Source organism: Dreissena polymorpha, chromosome 4 (genome assembly GCF_020536995.1).
Source record: "Dreissena polymorpha isolate Duluth1 chromosome 4, UMN_Dpol_1.0, whole genome shotgun sequence".
Taxonomy (NCBI): Eukaryota; Metazoa; Mollusca; class Bivalvia; order Myida; family Dreissenidae; genus Dreissena; species Dreissena polymorpha.
Window position 1 is genome coordinate 65,549,873 of NC_068358.1, and position 24,186 is coordinate 65,574,058.

The following is a 24,186-nucleotide window of genomic DNA, read 5'->3' on the forward strand; positions in this document are numbered from 1 at the left end:
GACAAAAGAAAACAGATGATTGTCAATCATTCTTACACAACCTACAATATTAAACATAGTGTAAAATAATTTTATAACGTATACAAATTGTAAATATCCTGTTTATAAATGGAGGGTGTCTGAATAACAGCATCAAAAAATTAACCATAACATGTTTGACATACATGTTTGCTTTTTTGACTGCCGCTAAAATGTACAGATGAGCACATAAAAATAAAGTAACTGTAATATAAATCACATAATTGTGGACATTATAACAGCAACATGTATAAATATGTGGTGGTTATATAATTATATAGGCAGACAAATATTGTGTTTTGTGAGCACATGATAACTCAACAAGTCAACATACATGTGTATGTTTATATAGACTTACCAACAAAAATGTAAGATTTTGGAAAACCCCCATTAAACTGTAGAAAATATTCAAGATTTTTGAAAACCCTACTAATCTGCAGAAAATGTTCAAGATTTTGGAAAAACTTATTAATCTGCGAATGTGCAAGATTTTGAAAAATACCACTCATCTGTAGAAAATGTGCAAGATTTTGGAAAACCATACAGAACATTAGGTATAAACCACATTATTGAATCAAAAATCTTTAAAAAATCACAGACTGTATCAAATGTAATTATTGAAACTACCACTTGAAGATAAAATGGGTTGGCATTGTACAGAAGACCTACAGATTAGGGCGGTTTACCAAAAAATATGGAGAATAGGCTATTTCTAGAGTTAAACAAAGTTTTCATCTGTTTTTGAGCACATCAAGGAATGAGTCATCAGTCGAGGTTTAATCAGCTGATGGTAGTCCACCGTCGTGATGTCTGGACACGGGCACAGAGCACAGATCTTACGAAGAGCTGCCTGTAAACACATGGGTATCAAAGCAACAAATCTTTCAATCTGCATCAAAGCAAGTTAAACCACAGATCTTTCTATCTGTATCAAAGCAAGGTGAAACCACAAATCTTACTATCCATATCAAAGCAATGTGAAACCACTAATCTTACTATCCATATCAAGCAAGATGAACCCACAAATCTTTTTATCCATATCAAAGCAAGATGAAACCACAAATCTTTCTATCCGTATCAAAGCAAGGTGAAACCACAAATCTTTCTATCCGTATCAAAGCAATGTGAAACCACAAATCTTTCTATCCGTATCAAAGCAAGGTGAAACCACAAATCTTACTATCCGTATCAAAGCAAGGTGAAACCACAAATCTTGTTTGTTTTTATTGATAAACATTGCCCTACACTGAGTTTATATTGTTAGGCTATACGTCCATGAAAGTCCAAAAACAGTCAAGCTCAAAATGAGGCCAGATGATGTGTGAGTGTCTGGAGTATTGCATGGAATTATCAAAGCTTTCAAGAAAGTAGAATTGATAACAAGCAACAGGTTAATTGGGGTTGACCAAGAATTTTCTGAATCAGTCCAAAAGCAGGTAAGTCTAAAGATCAAGTTGTTGTGGGTGTGTTGAAAGTTTCGAAGACATAATCCATGCAAATATCAAAGCTTTGTATAACACATTATTTATGTGAGACAAAAGGCCTCATTTTGGAGAAACAAAGAATAATTACCTTTTGAATTAGTCTTAATCTAAAAGTAGGTCCTACGGATGTCAAAATGAGGTCAAGTGCTGGTGGGTGTGTTAATGCGTTCAAAGAGCAGGTATCAAAGATTTATAGCATTATGGATGTTAGATGATATGCATATTTTTAGTAAGCCAAGAATAAAAACTTTCTGAATCAGTATAAATCCAAAGGTAAATCAATGTTAAAGTCAATATGAGATAAGGGTGATGTGAGTGTGTTTGAAAGCTTCGTAGGTAGCGTTGAAAATATCTGAAACATGTCATTTTGTATAAACCTTGTACAAATGGAAGTATTAATTTGACAGGCTAATCGCGTTATGCCTATGGGCATCAGTAGATGCTGGGGGCATGAAAATGCTCCTTAAGTTTAAATTAACATTATAACTGTACATCATTCTTGTCCCCACTTACAAGGCTGGCCACCAAGACTGCCTCACTTCCGTTCCTCTCTTCGCTGCTCCTGCACAGCTGAACCAGTCGTGGTACACCTGAAAGTGTACAATACATCTGAACCAGTCTTAGTTAACCTAAGATTGTTTAATAGATCTGAAAAAGTCTCAGAACAACTAAATGATACAATCAGTAGCATTGTGTACACATGTGTTGATTCTCAGATTACCAGTGTGCTTATTCATGTTGTATGATATGATGTACTTGAGAAATTATTTTTATTTTGTGCCCACATGTGCATGGGATGCTTATGGATTCATTTGCAAATATCATCATACTAAAAATAGGTTGGATGCCTCTTGGTTCACATACTAACTCTGCACATCATTTAAATCCGTCAGATTGATTAATAATCAAATCTTTTCCAGGGCTTTTCCTCAACATTTGTGAATTCTACTACTGGGAATGTTAGCGTCAATTTACTTTAATTGAAAAAAATAATTATTACTTGATTTATTTCTATTGAATATTTATTGGTAAAACTTACATAAAACAGATAATACTAAACATATAGGTATCAGTTAAATGGATATTAAAACTTCAAACTCTTAATTTTTACACTTTAAAGCTTTATTCTTAACCTCTTAAAGTTTAATTATCAGTTGGGAATTTTTGGACTGGATTTAGGAAACAGAGATACTTTTCGCCATTGGAAATTAAACTGAATAACAGCTATAAAATCAACAAAATAAAACAGTTAAAAAAATGTATATGCTTGTATACATATTATTATTCCGCGGATGCAACACTTCAATTCTTCTACTTCATGCCACATCTAAATAAACAGAATGCACTAAGTAGTAGATGTTGGATTGATTTGTCTCCCTTTTCATGGATAACGTAGAAAACACTGGATTAGTGTTAAATACTACTTTTTCACAAGTTTTGTAATTATGGGAAGATTATACACTATGACTTGCCTATCATACCTTGTAACTCAACAATCATGGCAGCAGTAACCCCGTCCTTAGAGAGCCTCGTCAGGGCTATGGCCGCCTTCTGCTGCAGACGCTCGCACGCTGACACCTCGGCGTCTTGTCGGCAGTCCGCAGGGCGCTGCTCGAGGTAGTGGATGAGCAGGGGGGATCCCGTTGTAAGAGATGATGTCGCGGCGTGAGAGGTCTGTGGTGGCCATATTGGCAAGAATGGTGGCGATCTGCGTATCGAAATAACTGATCATTATTGTTGAGCATTCTTTAAGGAATCTTTAAAAAACAAAAACAGGGATGGAAACTAACTTTTTGGTCTTGGGAGCATACTCCTTCCTTTACCTTTTAATTATGTTCATTCTAGATACGCAGCTTTAAATATGATCATTTCGTATTCAGTACATAGCAAACACACACCTGATCTTTTACAAACAGGGACTTGGCTTTCGGCTGACCGGACGCATGAATGAGCAGCTTGAGAGCATCCAGCCCCTGTAGAACGTCGCATGTCTGACTGTCCATGAACGTGATGTTGGCAATGGCCGCAGCTCCCAGCAGGAATGTCTCGTGAGAAGTGGTTGTGTGGCAAAGGTCTGAAAGGGTGGTTTTTTTCATAACATTAACAACTGCTTTAATTTCCGCACAAATAATGTTGAAGTGAATTACTTGTCCTTTTCCCAATAGTTCTTACACTGTTGAAATACAAAAAAGTGCTATTCAATTCTTAATTGAAAAGGCCTAAGAAAATGAATATCTGGCACATCCTATGGGCATTTGACTCAATTAACTGATCCACAACAATTAGATGATCATCATCTATAATATTTGTTATCTGCAGATTTATCCATCGTTTACTGCACTTTACTGTGCATAGTTTTCTTTGCATCTGTTTTATAATAGTTTTGCTCGTATCTCATTGCTGCCACTGCACTATGACCATAGCAGGGCAGCATAAAAAGGGTATAAACAAGAGATGTGTTTGTCAGAAACACAATGCCCCCTATTGCGCCGCTTTGAAGCCATAAATTTGACCTTTGACCTTGAAGGATGACCTTGACCTTTCACCACTCAAAATGTGCAGCTCCATGAGATACACATGCATACCAAATATCAAGTTGCTATGTTCAATATTGAAAAGTAATGACGAAGGTTAAAGTTTTCATTAAAGTTTTTGGACACGCACACACATACAATGACAGACAGGCCAAAAACAATATACCCTCGATCTTTCGATCCGGGGGCATAAACAAGATTTTTGTGTGGACTTTCAACAAGAAGATCTTAACTTTAAATGGCCAATTGTTTATATACAGTCATTACATTTACAAATATATCGTGGTTTTAACATATCGATATACTTTCTTTGCTGCTGGAATGTCCAAATTTACATATTTATAATTAAGATAATTCTGTCATCCTCAGACAATTGATGCAACAAAATCTACAGTTTTAGTTTGATCTAAATGAACTAAAAGACTGTTAAAATAAAGTGTCAATTAGTGAATGTTACAATAAAAGTAATATCATAACATATCTAAATTAAACCGAATAACAAACACTTCTAGGTTAACTAGCATAAGCTTTAAGCATAATTATGATAACAAATCAATTCTACACGTACTTATTAAGGCACATAACCAATCAATTCTACACGTACTTATTAAGGCACGTAACCAATCAATTCTACACGTACTTATTAAGGCACGTAACCAATCATTCTACACGTATTATTAAGGCACGTAACCAATCAATTCTACACGTACTTATTAAGGCACGTAACCAATCAATTTTGCACGTACTTATTAAGGCACGTAACAAATCAATTCTACACATACTTATTAAGGCACGTAACAAATCAATTCTACACGTACTTATTAAGGCCCGTACCAATCAATTCTACACGTACTTATTAAGGCACGTAACCAATCAATTCTACACGTACTTAATAAGGCACGTAATCAATCAATTCTACACGTACTTATTAAGGCACGTAAACAATCAATTTTACACGTACTTATTAAGGCACGTAACCAAACAATTCTACACGTACTTATTAAGGCACTTAACCAATCAATTCTATACGTACTTATTAAGGCACATAACCAATCAATTTTACACTTACTTATTAAAGCACGTAACAAATCCTGCACATTGTCAATAAATCCCGTGATGTGCTGAAAGTTATCAAGACAGGGGGAGGTAATTTGGGCCACAACGCCCGCTGCCTCTCCCCTCACAGCTTCTGACACGGTCTTGTCGCACAAGATGTCTGTCAAGATGTCCACTCCGCCCTCTTTCTCGAGTTCAAGTATCGACTCTGGGACGCAACAGATCGTGGCCAACGCTCTTAAAGACTGGACATGCGCAAACTCCAGCGTGTCTGTCCGACTGATCTCGAACAAGGCTCGAATGCAACCTTCCTGTTAAATAATTGCAGTGAAAGCGCTTCGATGGTGATATCTGCTTACCGATTGCTGAAGAGGTAAGCGCATTCTATGCAGTTTCCACTTCGTGTCAAACACAGGTTGTACAATTCAGACTACAATTTTTTTTCCAAACTATTTACTAATAGATTGTATCTTGTATTTGTTACGATTGAAGACTGTTTTAAAGTTTATAACTGTGCAGATGATTGCAAAAAATGATGTGGCTAATTTCCCATCAAGCAGTAATACAGTCAAAACTGACCTAACTGTCACTTAAGAATAATGGTCATCTGCAGACAATGGTCAGTCTGGAATCCCCCCGACACTCTATCTTACACTTGAGAATAACGGTAAATTGTCCATAACGGCCAATGGCCAGAATATTTACCCTGAAAGTCATGTTTGAACTGAAAACGACACTCAGGGCGCCAGTCTTTTCGAGTCACGAAAATTAAGAACACAAACAAAAGAGGTGCGCGTAACAATAAGAAAGTGTATTAGTAGCAATTTTCGGCTGCATCTATAACGACAAAGCATAAGCGCGTAACAAAGTCAATATATCTGTATCGCCAATAAGGTGTTAAAACAACAATTACCTGGCAAGTGTTGTTATAAGAAGGCGATAAAAGAATAAGTGATCGTCTATTCAAGAAAATATACATTGAATTTCAAATTTTATAACAAACTAAATATTTTTAACAAGATTTTGGCGTCTTTTTGTTTGAATTAAAACGATACAGTTACACTGTACTTTCAGCTCATGACAGCGAATATGCTTAACCTTTTATACTTGTTCGGACATGACGTCAATGACAAGTGACAATCTTTAAAAAAAAATACAACCCAATGAATGTAATGCGAACTGTCAGATTAAATTTACTGAATGAACAAGATGCATGAGTAAACAACAAATCTATCGTTGATAAAGCCATAGATTTAATTTTAAAATAGTTATGAAATTAAATCAATTTATAAGACATTATTCTGTATTATTTTATAGAAATTATTTATGTTATTATGCTTATCGGCAATGGGCCTTTGTTTTAGACTGTGTGCGAACGACTGGTGGGATAACAACCTAGCAATACTACCAACTGACCAACCATCCAAAAAGTGGTGATCCTAGAATAGCAGTCACTCGTAGACAACGGTAACTTTGGCCATTTTCACTTGACCGACTGCTGTTCTCAGTTTTGACTGTATCTATATATATATAATACACATATCGGTAAATATTACCACAGTATGCAATAGAATTATCATGGTGCCAGTACGAGCTATCTAAGCAGTGGACTTTCAACTTACTCTCGATAGAACATAATACATGTGTTCAACTTACTCTAGATAGAACATAATACATGTGTTCCCCCTCAACTTACTCTAGATAGAAAATAATACATGTGTTCCCCCTCCAGGCCCAGACTTACCCTAGATAGAACGTAACAGATGTGTTCCCCCTCCAGGCCAAGATTTACCCTAGATAGAACGTAACACATGTGTTCCCCCTCCAGGCCCAGACTTACCCTAGATAGAACATAACACATGTGTTCCCCCTCCAGGCCAAGACTAACCCTAGATAGAACGTAACATGTGTTCCCCCCTCCAGGCCCAGACTTACTTTAGATAGAACATTACACGTGTTTTCCCCCTCCAGGCCCAGACTTACCCTAGATAGAACATAACACATGTGTTCCCCCTCCAGTCCCAACTTATTCTAGATACACATGTGTCAACTTACTCTAGATAGAACATAACACATGTGTTCCCCCCTCCAGGCCAAGACTTACCCTAAATAGAACTGACACGTGTGTCCCCCCCTTCAGGCCCAGACTTACCCTAGATAGAACATAACACATGTGTTCCCCCTCCAGGCCAAGACTTACCCTAGATAGAACATAACACATGTGTTCCCCCTCCAGGCCCAGACTTACTCTAGATAGAACATAACACATGTGTTCCCCCTCCAGGCCCAACTTACTCTAGATAGAAAATAACACATGTGTTCCCCCTCCAGGCCCAGACTTACCCTAGATAGAACATAACACATATGTTCCCCCTCCAGGCCCAACTTACTCTAGATAGAACGTAACACATGTGTTCTCTCTCCAGGCCCAACTTACTATACATGTAGATAGAACATAACACATGAGTCAACTTACTCTAAATAGAACATAACACATGTGTTCCCCCTCCAGGCCCAGACTTAATCTAGATAGAACATAACACATGTGTTCCCCCTCCAGGCCCAGACTTTCTCTAGATAGAACATAACACATGTGTTCACCTCAACTTACTCTTGATAGAACATAACACATGTGTTCCCCCTCCAGGCCCAGACTGATCACAGTGCTGATACAGCTGGTCAGAGCTAAGGGCGTATGAGATTCATCCAGGGTTTCTACAAGTTTCTGAAATGTAAAATAAAAAGCACAATACATTGAATTCTATATACCAGTAATGTTTGAAAAATCTTAATTTGATATGTATAACCTTTTTATGAATTCTATGGCTAAAATGAATACGTTATGTATAACTAGCAATATAATTCAATTGATTTATGTATGTTAAAAGTCATATTCCACATTAATCAAGGGTTGTAACATGTATGTATGAACAAACTGAGCAAGAGCTGCGGTTGTGAAACACGATGCCCTCTTCTGTGCGTTGAAGTCCCACAGCAGTTTGTTTTAAAGAAAACAAGGCCCCAAAATCAATAGACCTAAACAAACTCACACTTCATCTGTAAGTTATGTAGGTAGACTAAAATACAAAAATTAACTCAATATCTGAAAGAGTTGCGTAAAAAACCCTCCGGAAAAAGGTTATAATAAAGATCATTAAAGATATCTGAAAGCGTTACGTGAACAACCTCCAGAAACGGTTATTATAGAGAAATGTTCAAGTCCAAAGCCCATAACTTTTCCAAAAATCAAAGGACCGGAACAAATTTCACACTTCATCTGTAGGTCATGTAGGTTGACTCACATACCAAATATCAGCTCAATATCTTAAAGCTGTGCTTTAAAAACCTCCGGAAATTGGAGTGCTGGAGGGAAAGACAGACTGCTATATTCCAACAAACCGGGAGCATAAAACAAGATTTGAAACACAAAAAATCCTCTTGTTCTGGTTTTCTAATTCACAGTCAAACATCTTGTAATGATAAGGCATCATTATAGTGGACTGCAAATATATTTAATAGATAAAATGATAAACCAAAACAGTATCTCTTATTATGTGATTATGTATTGTCATAAAACCCCATGCAGAATAGCCTAAATGTTCATCTTTAGAAATTCCTTCAGACATTTCAGTTCTCTTAGAATAAATTCTGGAAAACAACTCAACTAGAAAATGGAAAATACATGTATGACAAATGCAAACAGTGTCTTTAAATTACTGCTGTTATAAGGCATCATTTCCTTGAATGCAACTTTCTTTAAACTTTTACAATAAACAAGATGACTCATAAATAATTCATGAGTGTACAATTTTCCTTATGTTTTGCACTTAAAGGCTTCCATAATGTCTATGGCATTTAAAATAGTCTGCAATATTATTCGATAATTGCACTTGGATTGCTTACTTATTTTGTACATTAACAATAGAACTCATACAATTTAAGTGCGGTTTTTATAGGCCCACATGGTAACATTTGTGATTTTAGATAAATCCCTAAACAGGGAAGGGGTTTTAACCTTCCATTTCAAAATCTGTCTATTTAATTGTCAATCAAGGCCATCTTCAAGTATCGTTAAATAAGGAATCATTTCATTGGTAGCATTTTTGTGAGAACTAACACAAAAAACCAATGAGAGCACATGATCAATCAAGAAGCATTTTGGAGGGAACATGGGTTCCTATGATGGTAAATCCTTACCTGTACGAGGTATCCGAGAGCCATATCTACAAAGCGGCTGAAAGACTGGCCTAGGAATGTGAGCTGATTGACAAGGGGTATCTTCACTGTCTTCAGACTGGATTTTGAGGGTCGCTGACATGTACCTGAACATGTGTATAAATATCTGTTTGTTTCCATAAGGATTGTTTGCAGTTTTTATACAGCTTTTCAGTCACATCACATAGGTCAGTGAACGAACTTACAATTTTCCTGGTTAGCTGGTTCACCAGTACTAAGTGCCTATAGGTACGTAGAGGAAATTCTATATGAGATTCCATAGTAGCGATCTGGAATTTATTTATCTACAATTGTATTCTGCTCTTATATATTCATATATATTCAGTGTTCCTTTGAACCATTTTTAAAAAATTGCCAGGTCCCTTTGGATTTGGAAAAATCTTGCTGTTTTGACTAAAATTGGGAAATTTGTGTTGTTATTATTTTGCTAAAAACTACTTTAAATTTGAGAATTAAATTGATTTCAGTACCATATATACTGAGTTTCAACTTATACAGCAGAATTGGAGATGAAGAATGTTCAGACTTATCTTTTTCTTTGTTTTTTGAAATCCTTAATTGAGAATTTTTAGGTCCAATTTGGGAAAAATATATTACTTTTCCCATTGGGAAAAGGTTCCTTAACCGGATATGAACTTGAAGGAACAAAACATTGATAAAACATATCATAACAACACACATGAAAACATTCTTACAGTAATATGCAAATATTGTATATATGCATGAATTTGAAGTTTCTTAAAAAGCTATTGCAGCTTATGATACAAATAACTTCTTTTGTGAACTTAATAGCTTCTGAGCTCAACTTGTAAGAAAAGAAAGACAACACAATTAATGGTGTGGGTTGAATGTAAGCTGTGAGAGAATTGACAAAAGCAACGCATAACAGTTGCCACGCTCTGCTGCAGGTGCAGTTTTGAATGAATGAAAGCTTGTAAGAATTTATAAAAAAAAAGAGGTCACAGTGACCTTGACCTTTGACCTAGTGACCCAAAAATGGGTGTCACATGTAGAACTCATCAAGATGCAGCTACATATGAAGTTTCAAAGTTGTAGGTTGAAGCACTTTGACTTTAGACCCAATGTTCAAAATCTTAACAAAATGTTAAGGTTTTAGCACGACGCAGACGTCGGACGACACGACCAGCTGGCTATGACAATACCTCAGGTCTTCTCCGAAAACAGCCGAGTTAAAAATGGGATACATTCCTTAATATTATAATCAATCTTAACAAAACTTACGTTTCAACTTGTTGTGCAAGTTTTGCACACTCTCCCATCACAACCTCTTGTTGCTGTAAAAAAATAAAAATTCTTTTTAAGAATGAGTTAATACATGTACTCTGAACATAACTGATCAATTATTTCCATTCCTGACTATAAGAATGAAAACAGGTATCTGTACATCATGTTATTTAATGGAAATGTCATATTGTTTTATTTTTCTTTTTGGTCTGGTAAGGTGTGTTGCTGAATCTGCGAATGTTATTTTTTTAATGTCAAGACTTTAACAAAGCTTTTTTCTGGCATGAAAAGTAAGACATCAGAGGCAAATTACATGGGGCCAAATAGACACAAAAGCTGGCTGCTTTCTTAATCTTTTCTTAATATTTAGTCAACATTAACAACCTTCTATTGGAAACCGCAAGCCTATTTAAAAATCAATTAAAACCTCTAAAATTAAAGAATAATATGGGAAAGATCTATGATCAAAAACGGCCGGCCGAACTGCAGGTCAAAGAAGCAGAATGGAGGATGAAACTATGTATGTGACATTACCTTAACATGAAATAAATCTAGGGATTTTCTTAGTCGAAAACGAGGGGGTAGGCGGGGGTGTGGGGTGTGTAAGGAACAGGAGAATGACACAGCACCGTGTTATCTCGCTTTAAATAATTTCCCTTCAATAATAGCAGTGGACTGATTTTTTTTCAACCATACAATTCCTGAAGTCTGTGGCTTAATTGATTTTGCAATACATCAGATGTGAATACATGTATGGGTTATATTGTACAGAATGCTCACCTCTAGAATGAAGTTTGGTGTGTGGTGGAGACATTTGTTGCATTCCTGGATCAATGATCGTATATGACATGTCACTTGGACTGTAAGCGGCTGCACGTGGCGCCATTTCTCATTCTCCACACACCTGCAACACGTCAAAATATTGGCAAACTACAGCTTTCTCACAAACACAAATGACACTCAATCCCCACTTTTTATCCCTGTTCAGGGGCAAATAACTGGGAAATGTTTAGACCAAATGGGATATAAAACATGCTTCGCACATCAACACTAAATAGTGCATGTATTCACATTATTTGAATTTTCAATGTATTTGCTTTAGATATTCCATAATAGTTCGCTCCACAAAATCACCGCGTATATGGCCATTCTTAACTAGAGCTTTGTCACAGACGTGACGAATACCCCCACATGCCACATTGACACATAATACTTTGCATGTCGTCTTCACAAAAAACAGCAGGCACCATGCTTAATTTTTAAAAAGTGATCCCTTGACCTAGTTTTTGACCCAGAAAGGCCCATGTTCTAACTTGGCCTTAGATCATCTCCATAAAACTTCTGACCAAGTTTGGTGAAGATCAAATGTAAACAACTTGAATTAGAGAGCGGGCACCATGTTGAATTTTAAAAAGTGACCCCGTGACCAAGTTTTAGGCCCGGAATGTCCCATGTTCAAACTTGTCCTAGAGATCATTTAGATAACACTTGTGACCAAGTTTGGTTAGGATTGGATGAAATCTACTTGAATTAGAGAGCGGACAACATGGTGATGCTTAAAACGCACTTAGATACCCCGTGACCTAGTTTTAGACCCGGCATGACCCATATTCAAACTTGACCTAGACATTATCTAGATACAACTTCTGACCAAGTTTGGTAAAGATTGGATGAAAACTACTTAAATTAGAGAGCAGACAACAATGTGATGTTTAAAACACACTAAATATTTTGACCCGGCATGACCCATATTTAAACTTGCCCTAGACATTATCAAGATACAACTTCTGACCAATTTTGGTGAAGATTGGATAAAAACTACTTGAATTAGAGAGCGGACAACACGGTGAGGTTTAAAACACACTAAGTGACCCCGTGACCTAGTTTTTGATCCAGCATGGCCCATGTTCGAACTTGACCTACACATCATCTAGTTACAACTTCTGACCAAGTGTGGTGAAGATCGGATTTAAACTACTTGAAATAGAGAGCGGACACCATGCTCAATGTGTAAAACGTACTAAGTGAACCTGTGACCTAGTTTTTGAAAGGCATGACCCATTTTCGAACTTGGCCTTCCGATCATCTGACCAAGTTTGGTGAAGATCGGATGAAAACTACTTGAATAAGAGAGAGGAAACCATGCTGAATGTAAAAAAACGCACGAAAAGACCCAGTGACCTAGATTTTGACCCGGCAAGGCCCATGTTCTTACTTGGCCTTAAGATCATCTAGATACAACTTCTGACCAAGTTTGGTGAAGATCGGATGAAAACTACTTGAATTAGAGAGCGGACAACATGCTGAATGTTTAAAACGCACCAAGTGACCCCGTGACCTAGTTTTTGACCCGGCACGGCCCATGTTCGTACTTGGCCTAGACATCATGTAGATACAACTTCTGACCAAGTTTGGTGAAGATCGGATGGAAACTACTTGAATTAGAGAGCGGACACTTAATACGGACCGACCGACAGACCGACCGACCGACAAGTTCACTCCTATATACCCCCTAAACTTCGTTTGTGGGGGTATAAAAAGTTTATTAACATGGCAGGTGTCTCAGTTGGTAGGTGATATTTTATTAAATAAAATTTAGATTTTACATCTAGGTCTATTGATTTCTATTAGCTCTATTCATTAATCCATTTTTACATGAAAATACTTGAATGCAAAACAGCTTCTGATAACAGTCCTAAAACTCATGATAATTGTGCATTGCGTACAGAGTCACTTCGATATTTGGCTCCTGAAAAGCACATTTGAATAAAAATCGTAAAATTCTGAGCATGTGCTTTACTAACACTGTGTGCACATAGGCAACATGTGCAAGAGGAAATTTCCTGCTTGAATTTTTTTTAAATAAGGTCTTTAAAAATGAGCAATTATTTGGTTAGTTCTTTGAAGCTCTACACACAAAATCAATTAAAGTAGTCTTCCTTAGTGGATGACTATAACCTTTATTTAAATATTTGGGCACTGGACATTATATCTGCATATTTTCAGATTCATAGTGAACAAATGGGCTGTGCTCTGTGAAAAAGGGATGTACTGCATGTGCGTAAAGTGTCGTCCCATATTATCCTGTGCAGTCTGCACAGGCTAATCAGGGACAACATTTTCCCCTTTTATGATATTTTTCCTTTCAAGAACGTCTTTTCTTAGCAAAAATCCAGTTTAGGCAGAAACAGTTGTCTGTAATTAGCCTATGCGGACTGCACAGGCTTATCTGGGACGACGATATAGAATTCATTGTTAAACAGCTTTGTCTGGTATGGTAATTTCAAGCATTTACAGCTGCTGTTTTTAAGACATCCTTTGTATCATTCACTGTACATCAGTCACTACTGCTGAGAACTAATTACGTGAAATAAAGTCTGATAACAATAGACAAATTAATGTAGAGTCATGTATTCTGGCAAATAGACATAGATAATGATCCAGTATCACTGTATCACATATCACAAAGTTGAGATTTATTATCTTACTAGAAGATTACAATGTAACAAATAGAAAACCCTGCTGGGGCCCAACCACATTATAGTGGTCTAGCAGACATAACTTAACTAAAAACTCATTCTACCTTCCTAAACCTGTCTTATAAGTAAAAAGGACACATTTGTACCATATCTTCATGTTATCCTTCATGACAACCTATTGAATAAAATAAAAATATTCCTTTTTTTAAGCAGGATAGACATCTTATTTTGTGCATTTCAATTACATTTTTGTACAGCTAGTAGACTTTGTATTATATAGTTTGTAGACATGTGCATGAGTTTACATTAAAAAATGTAGAACAAAAAAAAATGATCAAAATACAATGCCACTTAAGTGTCCAATACAGATAAGTCTATTTCCTCAGCATGAAATACTGATCCATTCAAAAAGACTCATGGTTAAGATTGTATAAGCCTGTCTTAATACATGAAAGTGTATTCAACGTTGACTTATTATTCTCTGTATGTGAGGTTCATTATATAGAGAATAAAAGGTTGGTGACGTGGATGGAGAATGGTTATCTGGCAAGTCTGAGGAATTTATCGGGTGAGCAGAAGGCGAACCCGATAAGATCCTCCGACGAGCCAGATAACCATTCTCCATCCACGTCACCAACCTATTATTCTATTTATCCTGTCACATTTACAACATTCGTTGAAATCTTTCTAAAATATATAGTTTTCAAGTATTTAGTGTTTAAATATTAAATATGGGAAAAACCACGCATGAAAAAAATCATTGTGATGTAAAGCTCTTAGGCTAGCTTCCATCTTGTTAAACAACACAGAAATCTAGTTATTTGTTATTAATTCAATACATAAAGACGAAATTATGCTGTTAAAATAATAATGTTTAACAAAAACAGTACATTACATGTATTTGGAATTTTTTTAATAGAAAAAAAGTATATTTTATCAATAGAAAATAGTAAAGGCATGCGCATTCACGAAGAGCAACTAAGGGATAATCGAGGTCATGTGGTCAACTAGCCTAATATCTATATTAGGTTACCTGGTTATCCAGCTGATTTAAAGGCATGTGACAGGATAAAATCAAAACATGTGTTCTGCAACTTACTTGAACAACTTTGAGAACTCACTACTGATGTTATGTGACTGACTTATGCAACTTACTTGAACTACTTTGAGAACTCACTACTGATGTTATGTGACTGACAACTTACTTGAACAACTTTGAGAACTCACTACTGATGTTATGTGACTGACTTCTGACTTACTTGAACAACTTTGAGAACTCACTACTGATGTTATGTGACTGACTTCTGACTTACTTGAACAACTTTGAGAACTCACTACTGATGTTATGTGACTGACAACTTACTTGAACAACTTTGAGAACTCACTACTGATGGTATGTGACTGACTTCTGATTGCATCAATACCACCTGAAAAGAATTTCACACAAATAATTCAAATTAAAAATAATTTCAAAGTGACATCTAAGAATTGTTTGTATTAAAGAAAAATGCAGAGAACATTTTTTTACAATTAAAAAGTTTACAAGATGTGTTTAAGAAACACAATGTCCCCCTATATGACGTTTGACCTTGTGGGATGACCTTGACCTTGACCCTTCACCACTCAAAATGTGCAGCTCCTTGAGATACACACGCATTTCAAATATAAAATTGCTAGCTTCAATATTGCAGAAGTGACATTACATGCGCAGTTTTGACCCATATACTTGACCTTGAAGGATGACCTTGACCTTGACCTTTCACCACTCAAAATGTGCAGCTCCATGAGATACACATGCATGCCAAATATCAAGTTGCTGTATTCAATATTGCAAAAGTATTCATAAAAGAAGCGATTTGGGCCACATATATTTGACCTCTGACCTTGAAGGATGACCTTGACCTTTCACTACTCAAAATGTGCAGCTCCATGAGATACACATGCATGCCAAATATCAAGTTGCTATCTTCAATATTGCAAAAGTTTTCATAAAATAAGCGATTTGGGCCACATATATTTGACCTCTGACCTTGAAGGATGACCTTGACCTTTCACCACTCAAAATGTGCAGCACCATGAGATACACATGCATGCCAAATATCAAGTTGCTATCTTCAATATTGCAAAAGTATTCATAAAATGAGCGATTTTAGCCACCTATATTTGACCTCTGACCTTGACCTTTCACCACTCAAAATGTGCAGCTTCATGAGATACACATGCATGCCAAATATGAAGTTGCTATCTTCAAAATAGCAAAAGTTATTGCAAAATGTTAAAGTTGGCGCAAACCAACCAACAGACAAACCAACAGACAGGGCAAAAACAATATGTCCCCCACTACTATAGTGGGGGACATAAAAAGAAAAGAAATAGAAATGAGGAAGACCACTTTTAAACAAGGGCTGTTTGTAAAACATGCATGCCCCCCATATGGGCTCTACGTTGTAGTGACAGCCATTGTGTGAATATGTTTTTTGTCACTGTGACCTTGACCTTTGACCTAGTGACCTGAAAATCAATAGGGGTCATCTGCGAGTCCTGATCAATCTACCTATCAAGTTTCATGATCCCAGGCATAAGCGTTCTTCAGTTATCATCCGGAAACCATGTTACTATTTCGGGTCACCGTGACCTTGACCTTTGAACTAGTGACCACAAAATCAATAGGGGTCATCTGCGAGTCATGATCAATGTACCTATGAAGTTTCATGATCCTAGGCATAAGCGTTCTTGAGTTATCATCCGGAAACCATTTTACTATTTCGGGTCACCATGACCTTGACCTTTGACCTAGTGACCTCAAAATCAATAAGGGTCATCTGCCAGTCATGATCAATGTACCTATGAAGTTTCATGATCCTAGGCATAAGCGTTATTGAGTTATCATCTGGAAACCATTTTACTATTTCGGGTCACCGTGACCTTGACCTTTTACCTAGTGACCTGAAAATCTATAGGGGTCATCTGCGAGTCATTATCAATCTACCTATCAAGTTTCATGATCCTAGGCATAAGAGTTCTTGAGTTATCATCCGGAAACCATTTTACTATTTCGGGTCACCGTGACCTTGACCTTTGATCTAGTGACCTGAAAATCAATAGCGGTCATCTGCCAGTCATTATCAATCTACCTATCAAGTTTCATGATTCTAGGCATAAGCGTTCTTGAGTTATCATCCGGAAACCATTTTACTATTTCGGGTCACCGTGACCTTGACCTTTGACCTAGTGACCTCAAAATCAATAGGGGTCATCTGCGAGTCATGATCAATGTTCCTATGAAGTTTCATGATCCTAGGCCCAAGCATTCTTGAGTTATCATCCGGAAACCACCTGGTGGACCGACCGACCGACATGAGCAAAGCAATATACCCCCTCTTCTTCGAAGGGGCGCATAATAAGCAGCAAGTGTAAATGTCAATCTATAAAAGTGGATTCATCAAGTTTCCACCTAAATAATCCAAGTTTAATATACATGTACAACATGTTGTATGTTAAATACTGGTACATTTGTCTTAACCCAAAAGCAATTTTACCCAGGAGTTTCTTTTTAACTCATTTTTTGTATCATCATTTAAAAACCAGAAAATTATAAATTGTTTCACATTGAAACAATTGAATAATTTGGAGAGTTGTGTTGTAATGGTTATATTTTGTGACGTAACGAGGATTGCTTATATAAAGTATAAAATACATCACTCTGTCTCACTATATGAAAACAGATGGCTATATAAAGTATAAAATACACCACTCTGTCTCACTATATGAGAACAGATGGCTGAGTAGTTTAAGTGTTAGACTTTTACTCCAAGAGTCAGTGATTCAAGCCCAGTTAAGAAATAGAGCGGGATCGGGTATTCCCAAACATGCGGGTATTAGCGAACATTTATTTAAACCTAAAAGTTAACACATGACCTTTACACTGAATTGTATATGACATCATCATTAATCGTCACTATCATTTTCCCTTCGCTATCATAGCCCGTGTGAGCAGATATCAATATTATTAGTTTAAAAAACGGCATTTTTGCAACAGCGCCAATTTCTAGGTAAGAAAATTACGTTATTTATTATTTTTTGATGTTAATGCCTAAGATTGCATTGTCTTAGAAAATAATGTCTGTCTTCGTAACTTGTATTTATTCGATGATTCAACTGCACTTATTTCACCTTGTCATGACTCTAAAGATTTAAACAAGGTAGTCGGAAATAGCCTCACATAAATTCTAATGTGAGTCTATTGCCGAACGTCTTCATTGCTCGTATAGATGCTCTGTTCTTATGTTTTTGTTAGCATATTTCGTTAGTATGCATAATTTGAGATATTAAAATACCTAAAGATACATATTTCCGTACAAACACAGATCTAGTTCAAAACAAAAAAAAGATTTTATTCATACTTGTTTATAACTTTAGTGATACTTGTTTATAACTAAATAACAAAGAGACACATCAAAATTGTTGCTTACAGGATGAGTCGAATGATCGGGAAACAGAGAAAGGGACAATACAGTGCGAGTGTCATCGAAGAGGCTGTAGATATGGTAAAAAGCAAAGCCATGTCCCTAAACCGAGCAGCTAGAGAATTTGACATTCCAAAAACAACTTTGTTCGACAAGGTAATAACACTTAAGTAAAATGTTCTACGTATTATAATGTACAAATCGAAATTAGATTAAGATCGTATTACCTTAGGATTCTTAAATTATCCTATACTTAAATCAATGATCTAAATAATTTCCTTTGATATCCATGTCCATGGGAAGTATCAGAGCAGTAGAACAGGTCAAAGAAGAACATTGAATGACGAGGAAGAAGGTCGAATAGTGGACTGGGCTATTCACATGGCAAAGATTGGGTATGGCCGTACACGAAAAGAATTGGTACAAGTGGTGAAGAAAATTCTTGATGATGATGGTAGGCCCACCCCGTTTAAGGACAACGTTCCGGGTAAGGACTGACTCAATTGTTTTTTCTCTAGACACCCCCAGCTCTCGGTTCTGACAACCTTGCAACTAGGAAAGGAGAAAGCCATTACATACCCCGAAAAAATGATGAAATGGTTTGCGGATTTTGAGCATTATGTAACCAATGAGGTCAAGGACCGCAGTCTCTTAAGCGACCCATCCCGGCTTTATAATGGCGACGAGTCTGGATTCAGTTTTTGCAGTAATACCGGCAAGGTCATCAGGTATAAAGGTGCGCCAGTAGTTTACAATTATGGGAATAGTAGTAAGCAGCAGCTTACCGTTCTTGCATGCGCCAGCGCAAGAGGTCATTTTTGCCCCCTGATGATAGTTTATCCGGGAAAGAGGTTCGGGTTTGAACCACTGAAAGGGTTTGAAGATGCTCATATGGGCTCAGTGATTCCGGGTGGATGGATTCGGATTTATTTTGCCATTGGCTGTTAACCTGTTTCATCCCGGCTCTAGAGTCAAGGTGTGTGAAAAGGCCCGTGATCTTATTTCTGGATGGGCATTCCACGCACCTGTCTTTGGAGATGTCCAATATTTGTGTGGAAAATGGCATCGAAATGTACTGCCTTGATCTGGGCCTGTTTGCTGTTCTAAAACAAAAATGGAAGGATGCAGTGCGAGAATTTCAAGTTGAGAACATTGGCGAGTTTGTTACTAAGCGCACATTTGCGAATGTATTCAGGTCCGCATGGGAGAAGAGCACCACTATTGAAGTCGAGCTGAAAGGGTTCATGGAAGCTGGGTTGTTTCCATCTTCAGTAACAAACGTTGATGCTTCTGTTCCTACCATGACCACTGTTAATGTGCCAATCACAGCACTTGATCACGCTGCCTCCTCTGTCACTGAAATCCCTGAAACAGCGTCAGTAGGCAGTTCCTCAACCACAACTACATGTGACACTGCCGTCCCAGGTGCTTCTTTTCAGGTAGACACAAACATCCCTGTAAAGGGCCCAGAGTCTCCATTTTCCAAACATCTGAAATTCCCCACAACTCCAGCTTCCAGCAGTAAGAAAAAGAAAAGTGTGTCATTGCCAAAGGCAATCACTGGCCATGATTACAGAAAACTGTAACAGGAAAGACAAGGCTATTGTCCCCTACTGGCTCCACCATTGTCAGAAATTCCACCATTTTCAGATTTTTTTTTTTGGTTGCCATAGCAACCACAATTTTTGACGTAGGAACGAAATGAAAAGACGTGCATAATGTCCATATTGCCATCTATCCATGTTGCAAGTTTCATGAAAAAATATTCAGAACTTTAAAAGTTATCGCAGGATCGAGAAAAACCACCATTTTCAGCAGTATTTCTAGTCTATTTATTGCCATAGCAACCAGAATTTTTTACGTAGGAACAAAATGAAATGATGTGCATAATGTCCATATTGCCATCTTTCCATGTTTCAAGTTTCATGAAAAAATATTAAGAACTTTCTAAATTATCGCAGGATCCAGAAAAGTGTGACAAACAGACTCACAGACAGACGGGACAGACACACAGAGCCCAAACCATAAGTCCCCTCCGGTGAAACCGGTAGGGGGCAAAAAGCATTGAAAGAGCAGCAAGAGAAGGAAAAACAAGAGAGAAAGGAAGAGCGTATGCCCAAGAAAGAGGATAGGGAAAAGCAGAACATGATCAAGAAAAGGAGTCAAATGGAAAAGAAGAAGGCGATACAAGAAAGGATAAGGAAAGCTGCAGAACAAAGGAGACTGCATCTGACAGCGACGATGCAACCGTGGTAGCACCTGGGAAATGCTACAAGTGCGAAGAGCCATATGAAAAGGATTTCATCGAATATGACCAGTGTTTTCGCAGGTTTCATATTACCTGTGTACAGAACGAGATGATTGATGGTGTGCCCTTTAAATGTATATATTGTTGACCACCGCTCACACATTTTGTTACGAGTAGTCGCCCTTTAATGCAATTCGCGAAGCTCGTGATAAGTTAATTCGGAAAATTGTATAGAAGTTGTTCTTAATTAAAAGCGTGTTATTAATACGTTATACACGTTTAATTCTCCCAGTTTGTTCATTAAATGACATTAAAATGAAATGAAATAAACTGTGTAATCTTTCAGTTGAAAAATACTGACTTATTTTTTTTTTAAACACTAATGTTTGGAAATACCCGACAATCGTGTTCGGTAGAGCCGATATGTTCAGAAATTGCCGTACGATATTTGCGTTTTAACATGAATATATTTTCCATTGGAAGAGTACAGCGCAGTGGTAAATAGCAGCAAATGTCATGTAGAAGGTTGTAGAAATATATGGAATGATGCAGTCTTTAAAATGTGAGTATATTACCAAACATAACAAAATCTGCCTTAGGTAGTCGGAAATACCCGACCCCGCTCTACTTTTCTTTCTTTCTTTAATTTTGTCCTTGTTTTTTACTTGACATATTAAGTTCTAATGTTTGCATATATAAATTTCAAGCTTTTAATAACACACTTCAATACATGCTTAAATCTGTGAAAGGTTCCTTAAATGAATACATTTTTATTATTTCATACATACATTTTTTACTAGTCCTGTCAAGAGCACATTTGAAGTTGAAGTACAAGCATCTTACGTTATAAGCTCATAACAACACTCCTAACAATTATGTGGATATTCAATACTCATCATTGCAGGGTTCGTCAAATCTTGAAAAATCTGTAAGTCATTCGGACTGACAGACTTGAAATTTTTGTCAGTCCGAATCAGTTTCTGTCAGTCCCACTGTCCGACTAAACTATAACAGCAAAACACAACACAAGAGAGTACCTTTTAGATATGTATTGGTTTGGATCACATTAATATACAATAAAACATCTCGAAAGTCGATATTATTTAACAATTGTTATAAAAAGTAATCCACCACAAATCATCCAAAGTAGCATAAGGGAAACGGAAAAGGAGCCGGATGCAGATTCCTCTGAAATGAAAACGAAAATATGCTCCAATTCTACTTGAAAGAGTCTATTTCGCTCTACATTTCACAAGTGTCAGACTCTTGCAAGTAGCATTGGAGCTTATTTTTGTTTTCTTTTTCTTGATTTTTAAGGTTGTTCAAAGTCGATGCCGAGCCATGTTTAATGCAAAGCAAACAGGTCGTGACTTTCTTTGCGGCATCAAACTCTAGCCAACCTCCTCCCAATCGCCATGATGCAGAAAAGGTTCTTTCTTTTCTGTGCTCCTTGTACTTTTTTGATTTTTCTGATTCGGACTGAGCAAGTTATACCGGTAGTTTGCGTTTATTGCCAGGTTTGGCACTTTCATAATATTTCAACTGCAAACCGTTCCACATTTTCCAACAATAAAAAAAAAGGTTCAAACTAAAACTAATATTAAACGATGTTTAACGAAACGAAATCACCTGTTATTTAAATCACCATAATTCTGTCGCTTTTTGTTTTCTTCGAAGTGGAGTCATCTCGCGAAAACGTGTTGCTGTGAAAATCCTCGTATACGATTGGTTAAAGAGAAATTTAAATTTAAATGCAGGAGTCACGTCCCAAACTAAAACGGTTCATTTCATATCGGTCTACTAACCATTCGAAGACAATCTGAAAAAAATTCTTTTAGTTCAGACGAGCTTGGATTATTTGTGGTTTATTATTATTATAATTATTGTTTTTTTATATCGACTTTCGACGTGATTTATCGTATTTATTGGATCCAAACCTATATGTTACTTTAATACGGTATTATTTATGCTCCCGAAACCGGTATGGTAATTTGAACGTAATGAAAATGGGATTTTGGGATTTTTTTAATTTACGTCACTTCCGAGAGCGTTTTTCACGTATTAAAATATTGTGATCGGCTATTTTTTGTCGGTCCTAAGTAAGACTGACGGTTTTGCAAAAACCCTGTCATTGCACAAGTCTATTCGTAGTTACATTTTATGAGCGTTGTTGAGCTTTGCTGAAGATCCTGCGAGAGTGATTTCCCTTGAAGAACTGACATGCACTCTGTCTCAGTCATCAGTCGGATCTCAGACAGCCAAGCTTGCACTGAGTCCATCCTAGGGTGTTGCGTTGTAATTACATCAGACTATGGGCTGTTGAATTTTTCTGCAAACATGGTATTAAGCATGATTAAACTTTCACTACGGAATACACCATAAGATTAGTTGCAATAATTCAACTCTCAGCTTTATAACGCAATGGGTTGCTGAGAGTTGCAATGCGCTCTCTCTTGTCCATGGGTGCAAAATGTTATCAACAATGCAAGGGTCAAGGAACACTGAAACTGCAAGAACTTATTAAAGTTTACCTGTCTAAACCACAAACTCATCCAAATGGTACCATTAAAGCAAGAAATAATTGCTTTTTATTGACTTAGTTTTTCTTTCGTACGCTGTATCAGCCATATTGGAAAATTGACCCAATATTGGTTAGGTCGCAGTACACCAATATTTTGCACGTCAGGTTATGTGATGGAGCCTATTAAAGTCGATAACAATGTGGTATTCGATACAGAATACACTGTTTCAAATTTAAACATAAAAATGTCAGCGAGAAAAGTGTGTTGAAACATCGTCGTGTTTTTATAGGGTGCATGCAAAGGATTACATCCGTAGGTAGGTAAATTTAAAATGTTTATGTACTTTATTCATTATTTTCCTCAATTTGTCTCAAACGACATCTGTTTTAGTGAAGCGCACGGATTCCATGCGCTGAACTGCACCCATGTTTATGAAGGGGTGCATAATATGGACTACCAGAGCCGCCATAGCAAAAATGATAAAAGGCTCTGGGAGTCTGTTTATATGGACTAACCATAAGTTTATGTTGTTTTGTATGAAGTATAGGTTCCTTTTTTGGGTTCACAAACAAGGTTGAAGCTGAATTTGAATGCGCCATTAAAATCACTGGTCATTTCGTATCCAATAATTAGCACTACAGAGGTCAAAAAGACATGCGGTGGTAAACAACCTAAGCCTTAGGTAAAAGCTGACAAATGAAATGCATGAAACATGTTTAAGTTTTTTAACTAGAAAACATCATAAACAAAATTAAGTAGCAATAAACAAACCCCTGGCTATTGATGTTCTGGATCTATGTATGCATGCACTCATAAAAGCAAAAAGCGTTAAAAAAGAACTAAAACAGTATTTAATATTTGTTTATAACAATGATGAAATTTTAACTAAGGGAAGTAA

At 36.8% G+C, this 24,186-nt stretch overlaps 1 pseudogene; it reads right to left on the reverse strand.

Moving 5' to 3' along the window:
- Positions 1 to 409: 409 nt before the first annotated feature.
- LOC127876303 (protein inscuteable homolog) lies at positions 410 to 24,170 on the reverse strand (annotated as a pseudogene).
- Between the last annotated feature and the right edge of the window lie 16 nt (positions 24,171 to 24,186).